We start from the raw sequence: 22,514 nt of genomic DNA, 5'->3' as shown, positions 1-22,514 counted from the left end.
TATTTTTCCCCATGTGTAGCCAACTCTTATTTTTCATACTGAAGAGTATTCAGAATCCTTGTTCTTTATTAACAGCGAGATGAATAGTGCAGTTAATGCTCTTGAGGAAAGGGATGCCATCCAGAGGGATCTTGACAGGCTTGAGAGATGAGCCAGTGTGAGCCTGCTGAAAATTAACAAGACCAAGTGCAATGTCCTGCACCCGGGTTGGGGCAATCACCAGTACCAGAGACACTGAGTAATGAATGCACTGAGAGCAGTCCTGTGGAGAAGGACTTTGGAATATTGGTAGATGAAGTATTGGATATGAACCAGCAATGTGAGATTGTGGCCCAGAAAGCCAGCTATATCCTGGGCTGAATCAAAGGAAGTGTGGGCAGCAGGTCAAGGGAGGTGATTCTGATCTTTTATTTCACTTTTGTGAGACCTCACCTCACTTTTGTGAGACCTCTACTTTTGTGGAGTACTGCATCCAGCTTTGGTGATTTCAGAATAAGAAAGTCAGATGTTACAATAGGTCCAAAGGAGGACCATAAAAAGTATCAGAGGGCTGGAACACTTTACCTGTGAAGAAATATTGAGGGATCTGGGGTTGTTCTGCCTGGAGAAGAAAAGCCTTAGGGAGACCTTACTGAAGCCTTACAATACTTAAAGGGGGAGTGAGAAACTTGGGAAAATTATTACTGGCTCAAAATATCTTGAATATGGGGGGGAGGGGGTGCGGGGGTAGTGCAAATTCTGTGAAAAGTGGCATGTCCACTGTCCCACAGCCCCTGGAGCCTCCAGTGCAGCCCGGAATGGCTGTCAGTCACTGGCACACCCGAAGTCCCACCTGGAGGGGAGGGCCTGGGAGACCAAAGCAGATAAAAGCAGTTTCACAAAGACACGCATGGTCACGGCCCATTGTTTTGGATTTTATAGGAGCTGAGAACATGCTGGAATTCAAGCAATGAATATCAATCTTTGTACCCCCCTCTGTTTCTCCCTCTCTAATCTCCCCTTTCCCTCTCTAATCTCTCTTTCTAATTTCCATTTCTCTAAATCTGGGTAACTTAAAGTTCAATAGGTAAGAGCTTACTGAGTCAATGCCTCGTGAAATCCTTTATTTTAGTTGCTTTAAAATGTGCCAAGCACCCTTATTTTCTAAAGTTCCCAGTAAAATATGTTGTTTAACCGCCTGAGAGTATTGTGCATTTCTCCCGTGAACTTGTTTCAAAGTATTAAAAAAACCTGAACCCCTTTAAGAAGCTCACTAAGTGAGAGCAGCCTTTTACGGAGTGCTCATTAAAAGACTGAGAGAGACTTTTTACCAGGGTGTGTAGTGATAGGACAAGGGAAACAGTTTAAATTTAAAAATACAAAAGAAGAATATTTTTATGATGTGGGTGGTGAGACACTGGAACGCATGGCCCAGAGAAGTGATTGAGCCCATTCCTGGAAATATTCAAGGTCAGGTTGGATAGGTATTTGAACCACCTGACCCTAGTGTGTGTACTTGCCTGTGACAGGGGATTATTCCTAGATGATCTTTAAAGGTCCCTTCTGACCAGAACCATTCTATGATTTTTATGATCTTTCATAGAGTGTGACAAAAAATAAAAATCCACTGTGACAATTTCTGTTGTTTTGTATGCCATTCTTATCTAAATACTAGCCTTTCTTAAGCAAGTTTTGATTCCCTTCCCTCACACAGACATTTTTCAATTTAGTTCTGTCTATTCATCCAAAAGATTGGTGAAACGCTGGCCTAAATAATTTGACATTACAACATCCATTAACTTCCCTATGCCAGCATGTCACTCGCAGATCCCAGATCCCATTTTTGTAATGTTGTCCTTACCTTTTATCAAAGCTATTTCCTGTATTACGAAAGCTCCAGTAACCTGATAACAAGTAGCTGTGAGATAAAACTGAATCTCTGAGAGTGATTTTAAATATATTTAATAAGAATGGTTCACGTTTCTTACACCGAATTGCCATCAAAATGACTAATGTTGCAATATGGCTGTAAGTACAGTGAGCTCTGCATCAAGTCACAGATGACACACTGGAACAAGCTCCCCAGAGAAGTGGTCACAGAGTCTGACAGGATTCAAGAGGAGCTTGGATAATGCTCTCACAGACATGGTGCGGCTCCTGGTAGTGGTGGCCTGAGAGCTGGACAAGGTGGCTCCCTTCCAACTCACTTATCCTGTGAAGTCAGAGATTTGTAACATCCAGTCCTGGAAGAACAAACAGCTTATTTGTTGAGCTTAAATGTCACTATTTCTCAAATCCACTTATGTTACAGTCAAACACAAAGATAACTATGGACTGGAATGAAATACACAAATCTTGATCTCAGGAGTAGTGAGACTACAAGCCATCATTTCCTTTATAACCATGTTCCAATCATTAATCATACTTTTTGTTTACAGCATGTTTTGCCTTATTTCTTACTTTAATTTGTCAAACTTCAATTTTATGCTTTTGGTATTGCTAAATCTTCCTGTTTAAGTGTGCGATATTATCTACCCATGACAACTTTTATACTGTAATTGGGTCACCCCTCTTTTTTATTCTTCACATGGTTTCTTAGGATTACCTACTAAGAATTAATAAATTTCATTTCTTGCTGTGCAAATGTTTTTTCTAGTGCTTACATTTTTTTAGTTTTGTCAGGGATTTTTCTGTCTTCTAGATGTCTGTCTCCTATTAAAAAGACAATAAAATTGTCTTAAAGACAATAAAATTGAATAAAATATTCCAGCATAAGTATCACCAGGTTTACATGTCATGCTCCCATTGTTTTTCCTTGATCTATCATGGAACTCCAACATTACACCTCTGGTATTGATTTTCACTTCTTAAGAAATGTTTTGAAATTCCACTTCTTCTTTAAAAATAATGTAGCTATTGTCGAAATTTTTGTGCATGTGTACATACGATCATATGTGCACTGGGACATTTGAAGGGTGAGAGAATAAAGTTAAAATTGCTTTTGACAGAACATATATTTTATTTGAAAATATCCCTCACCAAGCATACATAATGCATTCTGTAATTGCTTTTTACATGTTGGTTTCCACTTTAGCAGCTGGAGTCAGTTAATATCTCCCCTTTTATTTAATTTGTCATTAAAGGATTGCCCTGAAATTAATTGGTCCCGCTTCATTCTTCCAAAGTCATGATGCACTGTGTGCAAAAGCTCTTATTTCTTGTTTCCGTTGTTCTTTTCAGGATTCTCAGGAGAATTTTGTCTACTTTTACAATGACACAGATACGACTTGTAGTTTAAGCCCATCACCAGCTGTTTTGTTTGAGGTTTAGCACTGATATGTTTGTGAGAATGCAAAGCATTTGAAAAGATTCAAAAAAATGAAACTGCTGTAGGCTTTCTACCTTGTTTTTCTGTGCTGCTTTCTGTTTGTGATTGTATATTTGTATCCTAGGAAACCACTGGAGGTGGAATTTGTGAACTAAGATCCCATGGTTACATTAAACATTAAAAATATTTCAGATTTGAAAAGTTTGTTAGGAAATTAGGTAATGCCAGTTTCATTTTGCATGAAAACATATAATTCTGATGGCTATGCAAAAAGATTATTTAAATAAGTGAACCAAAGTACTGGAAAATATAAATAAATAAATGATGACTTCGTCAAAATATTGAGAAAAAAGTTTCAATCAATAAAGTTACTTTAAAAATCCAGGGCATGATTCTCATCTCTGTTTGCTCTTTTAGTACCATATCAGTGAACCTTGGATTGTGAGCCCTACAGAGTGTATATAAAGGGAGAATAACTAGAATTTGTAAAAATACTATTTGATAAGAATTAATAAAAGTAATTTCCAGGTAACTTGAACTGATTACTATATTTTAACATTCAAGTTAAACTTGTGGTCCTAATATGTGAAAGGTATTTAACTGTTGTATGTGAATCACATTTAAAATAACAAAGCCCAGGAAACTAAATAAGGCACTTCAGTAATGATATGATTTGACTCTTGCTCCAAAGAGGAATACTGTGTCCTACTGATAGAATCATGAGCACAGTATGACTGTGTCTCATTACATCAACACTATTTAACATAATATAAAGCCCCACAGAGCAGAAATAATAAGATGGATAGGGAATGTGAAGGATGAACATTAAATACTTTCCACTTTAAAAAGGAGATATTGAGGTACACCATAATTAGTACTTAACCCACATACAAAGTGCAGAGAGATCTACAGATACAAATTCTATGTGCTACTCTATTTTTTGTTGTTATTTTTTTAATAATTTTATTAACACTAAAAAGACAGAAAAGTAATTCAGCATTACAGATAGGTCACGACAAAACTTGTCAATTCAAATTGCAAATTATTTGTAACGAGCTTGCATGAAGAATGTTTTAGTCTCTATATAGCATGAAAGGGATTCAAAGAAAGGAAATACATCCATTCTATTGTAACCACATAAAATGTCATTGTAAGCCTATCTCCACATTTTAATTAGAGTCCCAAATCGAGGTTTGACAACATTTATAAGACATACAATATTGAATCACAGAAGATTACTAAAGATGGTGTTTGGAATGTAGGAACAGTTGAAATGATTGAGTTAAGGGTATTGCCAGATATTGTCATCAGTAAAAAACATGGCTCTACTCATCTATGGCTCTTATCAACAGAAATTGTTGGCTCTCAAAGGTGTGTACTTGTTCAAGAGTTCAAGTTAAAGTGTACATCCTTATTTAGGTGCAGCAAATGATTCTTCTGCATTTCCTCTAAAAATGATGATTCAAATGCTATGGCCCATGCAACATTTGAGTGTGTGCATAATGTGTATGCATATATGTTTAATGTAAGTTTTCATACTGTTGGCTATGTTTGTGGAAAAGAATGGTGAAACCAGCCTTTCGTTGCAGAGTTAAAAAAAAAAAAAAAAAAAAGTGATTCCTTTCTCCAAAACAAAAAGCATGAAGCAGCCCTCTAGAAAATGAACCATTGCATTGGTGAAAGCTAGAAGAGCATATCTATTTTTTTCCAAAGAAAAATATTTACTTTGTTTCTCATTTATGTATGCCTTCAGTTAAGCTATGATTTCATTCAAATATATTTTATTTTATATCATTAAATAAAATAAGGGAAATAACTAAGGGTTGGGCTTCTTTTTCTGTCCAGATTTTTAGCACTAGAGAGCAATGTCATAGTTTTTAAGGTGCTTTTAACAAATCCATGGGGTCAGAGGAAGTTGCAGGCTTGAGGATACCTGAACTCTAAACATGTCTAATTTTGCCAGTTTAAGTCCAGCATATGATTTATTTTAAAAGACATGAGAAATGTTAATTCTAGAGCATGTTATTGGCTTACTTTCTAAGAACAGTAATCCTTCTTAAGTTTCCTCTAAGCATAAGGGTGTTCAATCTTCTAGGCATAAGGTTTTCAATTTTGAGTATTTATGAAAATTTTATGCTATACTGAGGTGTTAATTTTGTTAAGAGAGATCTTTTGTTAAAGAGCTTTGTTGAAAGCTATGTTTTTCATCTTTCTTTGTATTGATTCTGTTATTTGGCCCAAAGTCAAAATTGCAAACTTACGTCTTTTTTGGTATTTTTACAGTAGAGCCAGATTTGATTTGTGAAACTGAATTTCTGTGTCTCTGTTGAGCAGAATTTAGTCTTATTTTTGAAAACTCATCAGTAGCCACAGACTTCTCATAATGCTTCATAGACAGCAGTTCCTTTTCCTTGGACACTATGAAGAATTGTACTTAACCACTGTGTTTGGTGCTGCAATTTACCTCGCTAAGGAATAGTCTTAAGCATATGTGTAAACATAATCTTATCTCCACAGTAACCTTTATCACTGTCTAACACTCACACAAATTGGTCTTTGGGGAATTCTGAACATCATTACTTAAAGTTTTCTGTGTTTGAACCCTTTCCCTGTCTAGGGTAGGAAAGAAAACTGTGCATAGAAAAGAACAAAAATTACAGCTAATATAAATTTCTTTTTTCTTTCTTCTTGAAATCACACAGAGAACAGATAACAAGTATCTATTACACACATGGTTTGAAAGAAAACGGATAAACCTTTCCTCTGTAACAATTTTTTCAAGGGCTTAACTCTTTTGTTTCACCCACTTCATTCTATAAATCCGATTTTTGTGTTGAATGCAATATATTGGATTGAGGATAATCTCGTATTTTATGTCATCCATAGGTTTTGACAGTTCATTCATAAGGTACATTTTTTTGTTGTGAGAACTCAGATAGAATGCTCCTTTTCTTTCAGGTTTTGATATAACCTGATTCCTTGGGAAACTTATACTAGAGGAGAAATAAGTGTATAAATTGATAGCTGGTACTTTTTTTTTTCTTGAGAAATAAGAACAAAACTGTTTCTTAATAAGGCTTCTTTAATGCTCAAAATTAATACAGCTCTGTTTCCTCTTCAGGTAACTCTCAAGCTATTTGTGTTCAAATTAGAAACTAACTATTGCAGAAAGCAATTTGGAAGTGAGAACTGGTTCTGTGATAAGGGAACTGGGTTAATCCTATTTAGTGAGAATAACTTCAAGAACTACAGCAAAAAATCTTTCCTGGTCTTCAAGTTCTGAAGCATCCTGAGAAACCAGTTGTTTCATAAAGGAACAGCTGATGAAAGGTTACAATATATTGATGTAGACTACAAAAACTAAAGTAATGAACTAAAAAAAATCTATCTAAATACCTTAATTATTTCTATTAAACAATAGGTCAGAGTTGAATCTAGATGCAAAAATATTAAAACAAAGCAGACTCTTGTCTGTTGGCAAAGATGCCATATCCCTTTTACTTTCTTCCCTGCCACCTTATACATAGGTCATGTTTTTTTGCCTGCTATCATCTTTTAAGCAAAAATAAATCACTTTATCTAATATTTTAAGGCTTTAAAGCCTGTTCTCTTAACACCTTCCTTACACTTTCAATTAATAAGATGGAATTTAAAATTCAGGCTCTATATCCTACCTTCCACAGTCTTCTGTAGGCCTAGATATAGCTTAGATTTCTTTGGCTTGTCATTCAGTTGATAGAGTTTCAATTTGAGAGAAATTGAAATAAGAAATTTTAAAATATGATGTGGAACATATTTTCTAATTTCTTTTTTTTTAATTTGGCACAGAAGGAAGTCTTTCTGCCATCAACCTTACTTTATAAGACCAAGATCTTGTAATTCAACATTTAAAATTGGTACTAATGACACTCGTTTCTAATCTTCAATCTTCTAAGCTTCTTTTTTAATGCCCTTAACTTCCTTTTGACTATTCCCACCCAGCCCAACTATCTCTAAACAAACTTATGAAGAGAAATTCTTGCTTACATCAGGGAGATGATGCAATACTTTATTATTGATTAAATTTATTGGATAATGTGCCTTACAAACAGAACCACACACAACAAACTCTGACTATAGAAGTATTTTCTTTCTGTATTTTCCTTTATGTACTTGCATAACTCCCAAGACTCCTGGTCCAGAAGAATAAAGGGCCCTTCTTTATTTTGCTTAAAATTCTGCAATTTTTTGAAGAATTTTATTCCTGGCTTTTTTGGCTCATCATACAGCCCATTTCTTTTCTATTTCTGATCTGTCTCTTTATCTCTTTTCTCCCTATCTCTACCTGCTATTTTTTAGTCAATTGACTCCTTTCCTTATTTCCTAAAAAAATTGCACAGTTTTGTGTTTTACTGCATTGTTTCTGATATCCTAATTTCTCTTCTTTAGTGAAATTTTCTTGTCCCATTATACTGATTTCAACTGGGACAGAATCCATTTTCTTCTTAGTAGCTGGTACAGGGCTGTGTTTTATTCATTCATTCATTTAGTATGAGAATAATGTTTATAATACATTTATAAACACATTTATAAATGGTTTAGCTGTTGCTAAATAGAGCTTACTTTAAATTGAGAGCTTTCAGTGTCGTATGCTCTGCCAGTGAGGAGGTGCACAAAAAATTGTGAGGGAGCAAGGCCAGGACAACTGACCAAAGAGATATTCCATAACATAGAATGCCATTCCTAGTAAGCAATTACTCAGAAGTGAACCAATCACTGCTTGGGGACAGACTGGGAATTGTCAATGAGTGGTGATCAATTCTAAAGTACATAATTTTTTTTCTCTTAGATTTCAACTCCTTTTCTTCCTTTCCTTTTTATTACAATTATTCCAGTTATTATCATTAGTAGTTGTAGCAATTTTATTATCATTACTACTATTAGTATCATTAACAATGTCATTACTATTATTAACAATATAATAGCTATTGTTATTGTTACTGTTATTGTCATTATTTTAACTTTGTTTCAGTTATTACACTGTTCTTATCTCAACTGACAAATTTCATTTTCTTTTCTTTTCTGATTATCCTCTGCATCCCACTGGGGCAGATATGAGGGGAAGTGAATGAGCAGCTGCACAGTTTTTAGTTGCCAGCAGAGCAACTAAACCAAGTTGATCTTAACTGATAGTCACATCCTCTTCTTTAGAAGAACTTTCTTTATTATATAATCAATGCTTTCTCATGAACCCTTTAGAAAGTTGCTGAGCTAGTGAAGAGCTTCTCCTGCGTGCTCAAAGGGCAAAAAACATTTTACCCTCTGTTGTGTTAAGTATGTGAAAGTAATTATTGATAATGTAAGTTCACCCCAGTAAATGCTTGAATAAAAAGAAATTGGCCAACAGAGACCTTTTAAAAATAATCTGCAAATGAAAACACTAATGTATTTGCTACTAGCAACAGGCCTCAGAGAGAATTTTTTTAACACCAGAAGTTTAATGAGTATCTTGTTCTAAGAAAGTGCTGTGGAGTGATGCCTTTAAATTAGCTTTATAATCAGTCAGAGCACATTTGAAGAGGATTTAATTTGCAAGGTTTAACCATCAATCTTGGTTTAAATCTGTAATCTCTGGTGGATTGGTCATTTCTCCAACAAAGATTTTCAGCACCAGCTGTTCAACCTTTGCCAAAGCTCTGTAAAAATTGATTGATCCGTCCTAGTTCACACCCTCAGGACATAGTTGGTCTATTGGCCCCTATAATCCTGACTGACAGCGTGGATTAAAGCATGCTCAGCATCTGAATTAATTTGTGTTTGTGAGTGGAATGTATTCTGAAAGTAGGCTTTAAATTTTTTAATCAATTTTTTTTATTAGCCTTGTGTAATACAAGTATAGTCTACAAACAAACATGTAAATGACATTTCCATATGCAAAGGAGTTTATATACCTAACTATATAGACTGGATACAGACACCCTAAACCAGCCCTAAACCCAGCTGAACCCAGTGAAAGGAATCCTAGGAGGCAGGAGAATGAAAGAAATATCTAAGGAATGAAAGCTATTCTTAATCACCAAGTGTTCATCATGATGAAATTGGAAAAATGTCCTTCTCCATTTATTCTCTTGGATTTTTAATAATTGATTGCATTAAGTTACTTAGTAAATACTAGAATAATTTCTTAATCAACATTGAAATAAATCTACATATGTTTACATGCAACATTAACATATTTACTGTCTCTTGTACTCCCAGTGCATAAGAGATGAAAGGACACGTTTTTACCTTAAACCCATATATTTATCAGTAAGTGACGAGAGTGAAGATTTAAAATAATTATTATGTCTTTTCCAACTTATTCTCAATAAAGGTATGGAATGATTAAGATAATGTGGAATAGAATGGCTAATCATTAACAAGTCAGCATGTTCCTCCTGACACTGTTTGAAGGTGAAACAAATTCAACAGAGTTATTTTTTTCTGAGTCAGTGTGTGTACACTCTATATGTGGCTGGTGCCCAAAAAAGGAGATCATGAGTGTATTTTAAAATGTGAGTTCAAACACTTGAGTTCAAGCCCTGTGCTCCTCCTTCAAGAAAGCTTTCTTGATGTCAGTGGAAGTTCTTGCCTTCACAAATGAGGAATAAAATGGCTCCTGATGAAAAGAAGTATGAAAAATAGTATGAGGTTAAATGATATTACCAAAAGCAGTCATTTATTTTAGTTTTGTTACTAAACATGTTAGGGTTTTATTTTGTTTTGCATCTATTTCTTTTAAATTGGGTCTTCACGAAGGGGAAACATTACATTTTTTGGTAGAAAGCTTTCAGATTTAAAAATTTTCTCATTTCTTGGTTTACAAGGAAACATTTTTTCGTTCAGAAAATTTTAAGAGAAATAAGACTCTGGTAACTGCTTTTAGCTTAATTTCTTCTGGGAAAAATTGGCAGTAAGCAGATGATTTATGACTCGGTTTCACACAACTGGGCAACCCAGCAAGCACTGGAAATAGAGCAAATGAAAAAATAAAAATATTTACAATAAACTCTTCTGTGGATCCATTATTGTTGACATAATTTACCATCACAAAAATCAATCCTCAAAGTCAAAAACGAAAACATTGAGCAACTTGGAAATCCTAAATTACATTAAAAAATAATGCATTTTCGTAGTGTTTAACCTTTTTCTTCCCAATGAACTATGTATTTAGTTAGGAATCCTACATTCTTGGTAGTACAAAAATTTTACTGAGTGAAGGACCTTTTTTATATTCCTCAAGCTTTTGTTTAAAGTCATCATCAAAATTACTACAATGATTGGAACTCTTTCCCATTTTTATAATCTGTGTCAACTGTCATCTACACTAGAGAATTTTGCCAATGTGCTGTGTTAAAGACCACCATTTTTGAGAATACTTTCTAATAAGAGTATTACCCTGAATGTTGCTCCAGATTATCCTTCTTAAATAGAATTTCCAGTTTCAGAAAGTTATTTTTACAACACAATCTTTTATGTGTTGTTTTTTTTTTCTTTTAATGAACATTTATATTGAAAAATAGCAACAGTATTTTCAGTCTCTCTGAAATAAAAATTTACATGATATGTACTTTTTTGTTTCTAAAAAAATGCATAGACCCCCAAAACTTTTCAAAGAACTAGCCATTCAGCATAGCAGAAATTAAGGAGGAACATTTTAGGGAAAACATAGAATTTTTAATCATTAGAATACGTAATGGAAAGTTGCCTTTTACTTAATTATTCCTTTAATTTTGCATAATGTATAATGATTTTTTTAAGCTGTACTTCTTCTATATTTGCCTTATATTACAAACTTTAAAAAGTTCTTAAAGACTTTAAAAAGTTCTTAAAAAGATTTAAGACTTTAAAATCAGGCTTCTTAAGTTTACTTTAAGGTAATTATTTGTTGCTAGTTTTATATTAATGTTTAATTAATACTTTGATTAAGTATTTGTTAATAGTTTAATTTACTTTGTATGTGACTAGTTTGACCAGCTGAACATTTTTTTGTATTAGATCAAAGGCAGAGATGTTAATTTTTTTACATATTCAAGCACATATACATACATACACAGATACATGCATTATAAATAATAAAAAGAAAAAAGAATCAACAGTTAAAGAAAAAATCTTAAGGCCTTTTAAAAAATTATTTTAAACATTTGTCCAAATATGTACTAAACAAAGAAATTAAGGTAACAATTATATTCAGTAGATTTCCTTTTATCACCTAGGAAATATATAATTCCTTTACTCAGATAGCTGAGAGGATAGAAAAAAACTGGGTAAATGCTAAGAACACTTCATTGCACACAGGTATATTCCATTATTACTGGCATGAATAGCCAATTGCAGTGACATTAAAATAGTCCCTTGTTTTAGGAAATTAAAGGTATTGAAAAATGAAGTTCTAGCTAAAAGTTTTTGAAGGGCAAACTGGAGAGCAGCTCCTTAGAGGTCCTCTCAGATTTCTGCTGTCCTGTAAAATATTTGTGCCATCCCCATATTTATTGTAATTACATATCAGAGATCTCTGAGGGAAAACATTTTCATTTCCCTTTTCTTTTTACACTAAAGCTTCTCATTTCCCATTCCTTATAGGAATAAATCCTTGAAACAGCAGATATTGCCTTAATCTATTATGCTTGTTTTCATGCAGAGGGGAAAAGGAGTATCAAGAGGGGAAAGGAATAACTTTAATTAAGGCAGATGTTTTTCAAAGTTGACTAAACAGAAAATTTTGTCTTAAAGAATCTTTAACTTGTAAAAAGTAGATTTACCGTCTCACATTCTCAGGTAAAAAATATATTCAATCAATTGAGTCATTAAGGTAGACTGAAATGCGACCTGAAATTTATGATTGTACTGTCAAAATATATCTCTTATTCAAAGATTGATTTTGAAACAGGAGTTTCATTAAGCACTCTTTTTTTCTACAGTTATAGTTTCTTCAGTTTTTTCAACATGGACATGAGCATAAGATCAATGCCCAAAGGAGGCAAAAAATACTTATAACTAGAGCTGAGCTGTTGTGTTGAAATGGCTACTGATTACACTTGCAAACTGATACCCAAGAATTAATATCTGTATTTTAGGTATATAAATAATGTTTATTTTATGAAACACTTCATCCTGAAGGTAAATATGTGGCTGGGGTTTGAGATAATTTTCTTTGCTTTGAAATGAGTACATAGATTCATTCAGAACTCTGTTCCAAATATGAAAAGAAACTGACCATTAAAACTATGGTTGCATATATTTAATTGCAAGGTTATACTTTATTTGTGCTAGCATATGCAGCTGTTGCAAGAGTATTTCAAAAAGTAGGTCTTTCACTTGGGTGCTTCAGAATCTCTAAATATATCCACACTGTCTTGGAAAGAATTGCCTTAAATACCTCCCCACATAATTTAATTGCTTCTAAGGAAAGCAAGATCTTTTGTACATATTTTAAAAACTGCTGGCTTTAAAATAAATAATTATGATGACATACCCAGCATGAAGTATTTTCAAGTAGAAAACCACCATATTTTCAATTTTCTAAGCATCACTGTGTCCTTTCTGTCATGGCAAAGCTCTGGTTTCTAACCCTGGCAAAATAGACTTCCTAAATATATTGTTACCCTATTTTCACTGCAATGAGGAAAGGAAAGATGATGCAAGTATCAATTTCTCATCCAAACTTTCAGGTCCTCTCTTGTCTTCATAATAGACAAGTCTTTTCTTGTGTAAGGTAGTTACTTCATTATATATAGATTAATAGTCTAGTGTGAAATGGGGAACAATATTACAGAAATGTGTAAGGTTGCAAAATTGCACCTGTAAGTGAAGAATGGAGCTAGGAAAGAGACAAGGAAGTGGCATTCAAAGAAGAAAAGATCTGCCAATGTTAATTAATGATTAAGTAAAGGCAAATGCAGGCATCAGTACCTTCACAGAAAATGTTCAATGAGCACAGGAAAAACACAGAAACATTACTCAGATATTCAAATATGTAATAAAGGCAGGTCTCTGCTGAACTTGGAAATGAAGAGATGCAGAAAGCTAAAACATGCCTCCTACATTTACAGCTGAAGTCATTCTATTCTCATGCAAAAAAAAAAAGCAGAAGAATTCTTGACATGGACTCAGAAAAAGGTGAGGCAGTCAGTGCTGCCTTTAGTGGAAATATTGCTTCTGAAAAGTTCCAGGTTCACATTGCCTAGTGGCAGAGTCTAAAGGATTGCAGTACTATTCATAAGATAGGAAGATGAATTCAAGGGTAAAGCAGGAAACTGGATAAGCACAGGTCCAAGGGTGTAGACACCAAGGGCACCAAGGGAATGAAGCAATTTCTACTAGACTACTCCCTGTCATCTCTGAGAGATCATGGTAGACTTTCTCAAAAGCAAGAAAAGAAATGTTATCCCATTTTCCAGAGATAGCAAGAAAATAACTGTAGCTTAGACTTTTTAAAACTGATCTCTCATAGTTTTGGTATAAGGAAATTTGGAAATAGTGACACAAAATGCTTGCACTAGAACAAGTAAAAAGTGTATTACATAATTACTTCTGGCCATTCATAGATTACTTAGACACTGCAATAGTGTTTTCCTCTATTAACTGAAACCTAAACTCATCACTTTGGGTATGTCACACTTTAGTGAACTCAGAGCTCCCTTACCTGCTCTTTAAAGTGAAAAATAATTGAACTCTGAAATGAAATGCTGTTTCACTGTGGCTTAAGTTTTTTGGGCTTTTTTTTTCCCTTTTAGTTTCAAGATACTCTTTAGGGAAACACTAAAAAGTGCAAAAGTTTTACTGTAATCTCACAGTTTGAGTTTTTTTCCAATGAATTGTAAGTTTGCAGCTGAATCCAAAACCATCCAAGTGAGACAGGAAGAAGAGCAAAAATAAGAACTTCTAGAAGCACAGAAGTAGCAAAAGGTAGACTAGGAAAGTGTAAGCATGCTGCTGAACAGGGTAGGAGCCTTAGCAACACAGGACAAAGAAAAGGATCAGGTATTGAATTCCTTCTTTGCCTCTTTGCCATCACTTTGCTGTAATACTAGGGAGACAGTCTTGGTAGAAGAGGATCATGTCAGGAAATACTCAAGCCGAGTAGTCTTACATAAGTCTGTAGGTCTTGATGAGATGCAGCCACGAGTGCCAAGGGAAGCTCCAAGGGAAGCGCCAAGGGAAGTGCCAAGGAAAGCGCCAAGGGAAGCGCCAAGGGAAGTGCCAAGGGAAGTGGGTGATGTTATTGCACGGCCACACTCCATAACCCCAGACTGGCCATGGCCACTGAGGTGTGCCTGAGGGCTAAAGAAAAGCAAAAGATATTCCTGGCTTTAAGAAGGGCAAGAAAGAGGACCCAGGCAACTACAGTTCTGTCAGACACACCTCAATCAATACCTGGGAAGGTGATGGAGCAGCTAATTCTGGAAACCATTTCCAGGCAGAGGAAGGACAAGAGGCGATGAGGAGTAGTTGACATGCACTCATGAAGATGAAGACTTGCTTGATCAACCTGATAAACTTCAGTGAATTAATTATTAGCTTGGTAGACAAGGAAAAAGCAGTGGATATTTTCTATGTGGACTTCAGGAAGGCTTTTAACACTGTCTCCTGAGTGTCAGAAATTAATAAAACAAAGTGACATTTTATTGTGAAAGTTATTTTCTTTTATTTTCAAATATTCAGAACTTTTTTCTGATATTATTTTTATTACTTATTATATTTCTGAACCTTCTGACACTTATGACAGTGATTGATTTTAGATGTAAATTGCAATAAAGATTTGATGACAGCTTATTAGATATAGTGTTATTTATTTATTTTTAAACTAGTATTATTTATTTATTTATCACAGTCAATTATGGGAGAAAAAGAATTCCATTTTATATCATATAATAACAGGCAAACAGTCTTAATTTTTTCAAGAAAAGTCACTTAACTGTGAAAATATATTCCTTATTCTTTTGATCTCAAAGAATTTTCCAAAATAGGAAAACAGTGTGAAAATTTGAAACTTAACAAAAATCTGAGCATGTATTCCTTTAATTAAGAAAAAAAAAGAAAAAGGCAGTTTTCAAAGTTTATCTTCCTTTAATTTTGTTGTTCCAAAAGCAGATGTATCTGTATGGCTGATCAACATGCTAACAGTCAACAGTTAACTGATCTGTCTAAAAAATGTTTTGCTTTTTTTCCAGAGTTAGTTTTCAAATGATTCCCTTATCTAATGCTAAATGTGACATGGCAAAGAACAATAAGGGACTGAAAGAGGAATTGAATTCCATTGGAATGGAAAATAAGAACAAGAGATGTTCAAAACACCTGAAGCCATAATTTCACAGTTGCAAAATAACCTGGAGAACACAGCAGAGACAGCACCATGCACTATTGCCTCAATCAGAACAAAGTGTAGAAAGATCAGTTGTGTAGAGAATCTGGTCTGATACTAAGCAGAGACCTTCAATATCTAATCTGGAATTTTACTCTACTGAGATCAAAAATATTTAGGTTTTACTTATGTAGCAAACACCCATGTTCACTCTTCTTTATGCAGTGTTACATATAATGCCCTATTTTGGCAAAGTGCTCAATGTTTCCTATCAGGGGAAAAAAGCTCTTTTTTCCCCTGATAGGAAACACTATCCATACTCTCACACTCGGATTATGTTTTACTTAGACAGTCATGAATATAAACACACACATACACACACAACAGTATAAACACAAAACATCTGGAAACTGTTGAGAATATTCTACTCTGAAATTTTACTTAGTGAGGATAGTACCAGTGTACCCCACTGAGGTCCATTCATTGCGTTTTTAATAGGATTTTTTAAAAATACTGTGTAAGATATGTAATTGTGGAGAAGACTATCAAGGTAATACAGGTTCTACATATTGTAAAAGACAGTTTGTCATAGTTCATGATACAAGGCATTAATTAAGCTTCCCAGGGTTCCCAGCCTGTACAATATGCCATCAAAGTAAATGGAACACAGATATTTTTTTTTTTTTCCAAATTACTAGTGGTCTTAAGTGCAAGCTAACAATAGAGATTTTTTTTTCTGGCTAGCTACTCTATAATATTGATGGGAAAATTAGCACTAATTTATTTATCCATTTGCGTTATTCAGTACATGAGTCAGAGAATGCAGATGCATCATTCAGAATTACATACTAAGGAGGTTATAGTGGCTTTAAAATAACCATATCAAAGATGAACAAGTGATTTTTAATATTTTTCAAAAATACACTGAGTCTAATTTTTTTCAAAATGCTAGGACCTCATAAATAAGTATAAACATTTCAGCTAAAACATTTTATAGAAGAGGGAAAATAAAAACAAAAGATGACGGAAAAAATAAAAGATGGGGAAAAGCACTTCAAGTATATGTATGCTTTATAAAACAGCAAAAAATACTACAATATTTACATAGAATCACAGAATCATTAAGGTTGGAAAGTGCTCCAAGATCATGGAGCCCAACTGTTAACCTAACACTACTGTGTTTACTACTGAACCATATCCCCACGTCCCACATCCAAACACCTTTAGAACACTTCCCCCAGATGCAGCCATCACTGCTGTCAGAAGCCAAACTGTCACTACAGCAAACAGTGACACTTTTTAACTTTAGCAAATGATCCACATTTATCTCTGTTTACACAGTGAACCAGCAAATATTGGCTCCACACTAGCTTTTCAGTAACTAGCATTTGGTAAATATAGATAACTAAGCTGTATCGATTATGACGGTATTCCTAGCACAGAAATCTCCCATTTGACGATGATGTATAAAAAATATGCAGAGAAAAAATTAGCAAAACATAACAATCTATGATTTTGGACTCATAAAAAACAGATGCATTAATATGAAAGATTTAAGTATATCTATATATGTTACAGATTGTCATGTTGTAGAAGAAGAAGATCCCTGTGACACACATAAATTAGCATTTTGCAGGGGCATATGAGCAGCTTGACCACCAAGAAGGCAAAGGAGTTGTACAGAAGGGACATCCAAGTAACATAATGTTGAAAAACCAAAAACAAGAGAAATGCAAGGAATGCAAATATATACATTTTGACTAATAAATTGGAAGAAGTACAGGAAAACCTGCATCAAAATGCAATTTTAAGGCCCTTCTTTTGAGAGAGAAAGTAATGGCATTAAAGCATCAAGCATGAAAAAGATGGAAATACCATGGGATATATTGCTACTTAAAAGTTTGGTAAAGTTTATTTTAAAAGTTTGAAATTGACCTGATCACTATTTAAACAGTTCTATCACAGCAATTGCCAAGATGCCATTTATTCACAAATGTTGAAAAGAGCAGTAAATTACCTGAGTAGAAACAACTTAATAAAATTTTTAAGCAATTACTCCTAAAATTAACTGCAAAAAAGAAAAAAAAATAAAATCAAATGTCATTCTGAATTTTACATTCATCTGCATATCTACTGAATGTAGCTCATCTCTGAATCACATTGCTTCTGAGTCTGAATTATACCAGATTTCCAATTAGTAATGGACATAAGCTGTTCTCACAAGTTCTTCAAAAATTCTTACACAGTGTACTAATTTTTATCTAGTTTTTTAGTACTTCATTTAAAACATACAAAATGCCAAACACTCTCCAGATGCATCCTCAGAAACAAAACAAGTATGACATTGCAGCAGTCAGTGTAACCAGCTGAATTTAGACAGATGATATAATTCTTTTGTTTGCAACTGACTTTATCTGATTATTTGCATCAGTTCTCGTCTCACTTTGCTCCAAATATAATTTAAAATCTTTGTTTTTATCTAACATCTTTATCATATGATGCTACTGACCTTAGTACCATTATGGACATACCAACACTCTCACAGGAGAACATGACATCTACTACTCCTTATTTCATTCACGTCTTTGGTAGCATCAACAAACCTTATACAGATATTATGTCTTAGCCTTGAAAATATGTAATACAATACAATAACATACATGCTTATAATATGAGCTTCCTAACCTGGAATGTCTGTGAGTTTAACACTATTCAGCTCATCCATAAGGCTGAAATAGCTTCAATACAAAGAACATGAACAAAGAAAAGCAGTGAAAAATTGTACAAAATAGTCCAGTCAATAACATACATGCTTATAATATGAGCTTCCTAACCTGGAATATCTATGAGTTTAACACTATTCAGCTTATCCATAAGGCTGAAATAGCTTCAAAACAAAGAACATGAACAGCACAAAGAAAAGCAATGAAAAATTGTACAAAATAGTCCAGCTACTCATTCATCCACATAATATCACTAAGTTGTCATAGTGAGATCCTATGAAGAGTGGTAATCCCCACTATTAGATGTTGAAGGAGACAGAATTAGATTTTTGCATCATTCCTTTTCCCTGAAAATAGCCGCATTATATGTGAAAAGGTCTATAAAGTGTTGGTCCACCTCTAGCAAGTCCCAGTACTTTTCCTAAATATAGCACAGATACTAGTTTTCAGAATGTTTCTAAATAGTAAGGCTTTAGAAGTAAATTAATCCATTAAGTAAAGACAAAAATAATCTTGCAGTAGAGTTTTTATTTTTCTGTTACACTCTTGTAACATTTCTTGGAAAATATTACAATTTCCTAGGAGTAGACTAGAGTATGGTTCCAGAAAATTGTTTTAGTTTTACCATCAGTAGAGTATTTCCAAATTCCTCCAAAAAAAAAAAAAAAAAAACTTTGCTAAAACACATAATTTCTTGTTCCAAGAGCAGTCATATTTTGCATACCATACTGACTGTGCATAGTATTCTTTCAAGAGACATATGCCATTCAAAAGATTGTCTCAGTTACTGGTAGTGTGTTTTAACTGATGAACAGAAATGCTGAAGGGTAAGTAATCAGGTAAAACCTTTTATTTCTCTGATAAAATTTTTATAAAAGAAATACTATTTGCTTTGGAACATGTAAAAGATTTTCTTACAGCACAAATGGAAAATTTCTTTATGAAGGCCATTAAAAGAAGAAAAGGAAATATAATATGTCTGCAAAAGGAAGAATTTAATTCAAAGGTGCTTTTAGCCAAAGGCCATTTCATTAAACCAGGGCATAAAAAACCCCAAAGAAACAAGCAAACAAAAAGCCCTCAGTTCTATCTCTTAGCAACTGGAGTGTTTTTATATGTGTTTGTGGGGAAAAAGTCTCTGGATTCTAATTCTATGTTTAATGCATATTCAACTATGCCACACAAAACATAATAATTTGAACATATAAAACTAGAAATACACCAAACATACAATATTATAATTGTACCACGTCACAATTTACAAATAAAACATATGGCTCTGAATCCTTTAGGGGAGAAATAATTGATACTATCTGAGGAGTCTAAAACACTTGGCTTTTGCACAAACCACAAAAAACCCCCTCCTAACCTTCCTAGGATAAGGTATTTTAACTTGAACTAGTCTAGTGAAAAGGTGCTATGTTTTATGTCCACTTGTCAGTGCCCTGGCTTCTCTCAGATGCCTGATGGCATTGACTGCAGCAGTTTCACCTCCTGTGAGACCGTCTCATTGGCTTCCTAGTCCAGCCTGTCTTTGAAATTTTCATCCTTCCTTGTGTTACTCAGTCACTAGGTTGCTCTGGTCTGTGAATATTGGTTGCCTGATACTTTGGGATGACCAACTACTTTTACACTCTTTTATAGTGATGAGATTAAAAACAAATTAAACTTTACAATTTATAACACAAATCCAATGCTTAGGTACTTTTTTTAATTTGCCCTTTTAAGTACATGAAAATATCCATTTATTTAAACACTTGGAATTCTTTAAAGTTTTTACTTCGTTTTAATTTCAGGTGAAACAAAAAAATTTCAGATGATATGGATGCATTGACACAATTCATAAACACTTCTGATTACTACTTAACAGTCTTTTAGCAACTAAAGAGGTCTAAAATTTTAAACCAAACCAAAAATAAACCAGCCAGTCTTACATTATTTCAAGTTGCAATATTCAAATATTTATTAATTTTATGGTTGATATTTTGTGGCAAAATAGTCTTAAAAAACTATAGTCCTGATCTTTGAACCAAAAGAACTGTCATGGACTCCATTTACTCTGAATCAGTGATCAACCAACTGTGAGTCATGGCTACAATATTAATTTCTACATGAGCTTACCTGCTTGTCTCTCCTTCTCTTGGGAAATTCACTGTAGCAAAATGTTGAGCTGCTGTTGCTGTCATGGTGCGCCATCACTGTTTGATACTGCCAGCTCTTACACACTGCAAATTACTGAATAGAGCAAACAAAGCTGTGAAGTAGGTATGTTGAACTTATAAATAGTTGGTATCAAAGTAGTTCAGTGTTACAAGAGTGACAATTAGATTTGAAACGATATGCACTTAGGCAATTTACTTAAATGGAAACTCTTAACACAGCAATTTGTGAACTAGACCATTATGGATGTCTTTTTGGTTTTAATTTTAGAAAATTATTTCAAAAAATATATTATGTTGGGAATGTTCTTCAGAAGATAATTACTGTAAAAATTCATTCAATATAATTACATTAAGATAAAAGTGTATGAGAATAAAGCTGTGTATGCCAAAAAAATCTTTCTGTGTATAAAATATCTCAGAAATATTGAACAAATAAATGAAATTCAAATATTTCTTACATAATTTTACCATCAGAGCTCAAAGAAACCACTTCTGTTCGTATAAAATTAGCGGCGTGAGAAATCATCTGTAGGCCAAAACATAATTTATTTAGAAAACAACATTGAATAGAAGGTAACAAAAGGTTTGAAAGGTCACATACATACTGCTATAGTAATTCTTGTCAACAACAGGCTTCACTATCATTTATCAATTCAGTGGTTACAGTTTTCTTTACCAATTCAATACAAAAGAAGTAGAGATGTCTAAAAAACATATAGAACTATTTTGGAGAGCAGAAATGTTTCATGTTGTAAGGATATTTTAATGAAAAACAAGTACCCTTTCTGGCAACTTGCTACTGACTCTTCATTATTGCTCTAAACTGGAATTTAACAAAGTAATCAAAATACTGATTTTTTAAAAAGTATTTTATGAGAGCAGGAGGAATTAACATAACAAGGCAATTGCAAATTTTTCTATTTGTAGAGAGAGATGTTATGATCTAGTAAGTATAGAAATCATGTAAATGCTGCTTTACACAAACATATGAGTACCAGTGAATCCTTGCTTATTCTAGAACAAATCACTTATTCTGTAAGTGAAAAAAAGCTGCATCAACAAAAAATAAATATGGTTGCTTTGTTTTCTTTATAATAAACTCTACAGAGTCCTAAATTTAAAACAAAACAAAATCAAACAAAATTAAACAATTGAACTTTGTGGGAATACCCTCTCTATTATTGGAGATGAGTAAACACTATGATGAACTGGCTGTTCACGGCTTGGACAGGTGTACTCTGCTGGATAAATACCCTGGCTTGATGGCCAGGTCCAGACAGTGTTGGTGAATGTTGGTAAAATCCAGCTGGTGGTGTTCCCCAGGGCTCAGTACCGGGGCCATTTCTGTTCAAAATCATTACTGACAATTTGATGAGGATGGGGTGTATCCTCAGTGAGTTCACAGACACCAAGTTGGGTGGGAGAGCTGTTCTAATGGAAGGTAGGAAGGCTCCGCAGAGGGATCTGGACAGGCTGAATGGCTGAGCTGAGGAGAACTGCATGAGGTTCAACAGGTCCTGCGCTTGTATCAAAACAATGCCATGAACCTCTATGGGCTTGAGGAAGGGTGGATGGAAAGCTGCTCAGCAGAAAGGGTCATGGGGTGTTGTTTGACAGCCAGCTGGATGTGAGCCAGCAGTGTGCCCAGGTGGCCAAGAATGCCAATGGCATCCTGGCCTGTGTCCGTGTACTCAGCACTGGTGTGGCTGCACATCGAATATTGCGTCCAGTTCTGGGCCCCTTACTTCAAAAAAGGACATTGAGGCGTTGGAGCAAGTCCAGAGAAGGGTGACAATGCTGGTGAAGGCTCTGGAGCACAGGTTTTACAAGGAGCAGCTGCAGGAGCTGGGGTTGCTCAATCAGGAGAAAAGTAGACTCAGGGAGGACCTCATTGCTTTCTACTACCACCAGAAAAGAGGTTGTAGCCAGATGGGGGACAGTCTCTTTTGACATGTCTCAAGTGACAGAACAAGAGGAAAAGGCCTTCAATTGCATCAGGT

The sequence above is a fragment of the Onychostruthus taczanowskii genome, unplaced genomic scaffold (assembly GCF_017590055.1).
Source record: "Onychostruthus taczanowskii isolate IOZ18803 unplaced genomic scaffold, ASM1759005v1 scaffold2, whole genome shotgun sequence".
Taxonomy (NCBI): domain Eukaryota; kingdom Metazoa; phylum Chordata; class Aves; order Passeriformes; family Passeridae; genus Onychostruthus; species Onychostruthus taczanowskii.
This window is presented reverse-complemented; position numbering follows the sequence as displayed.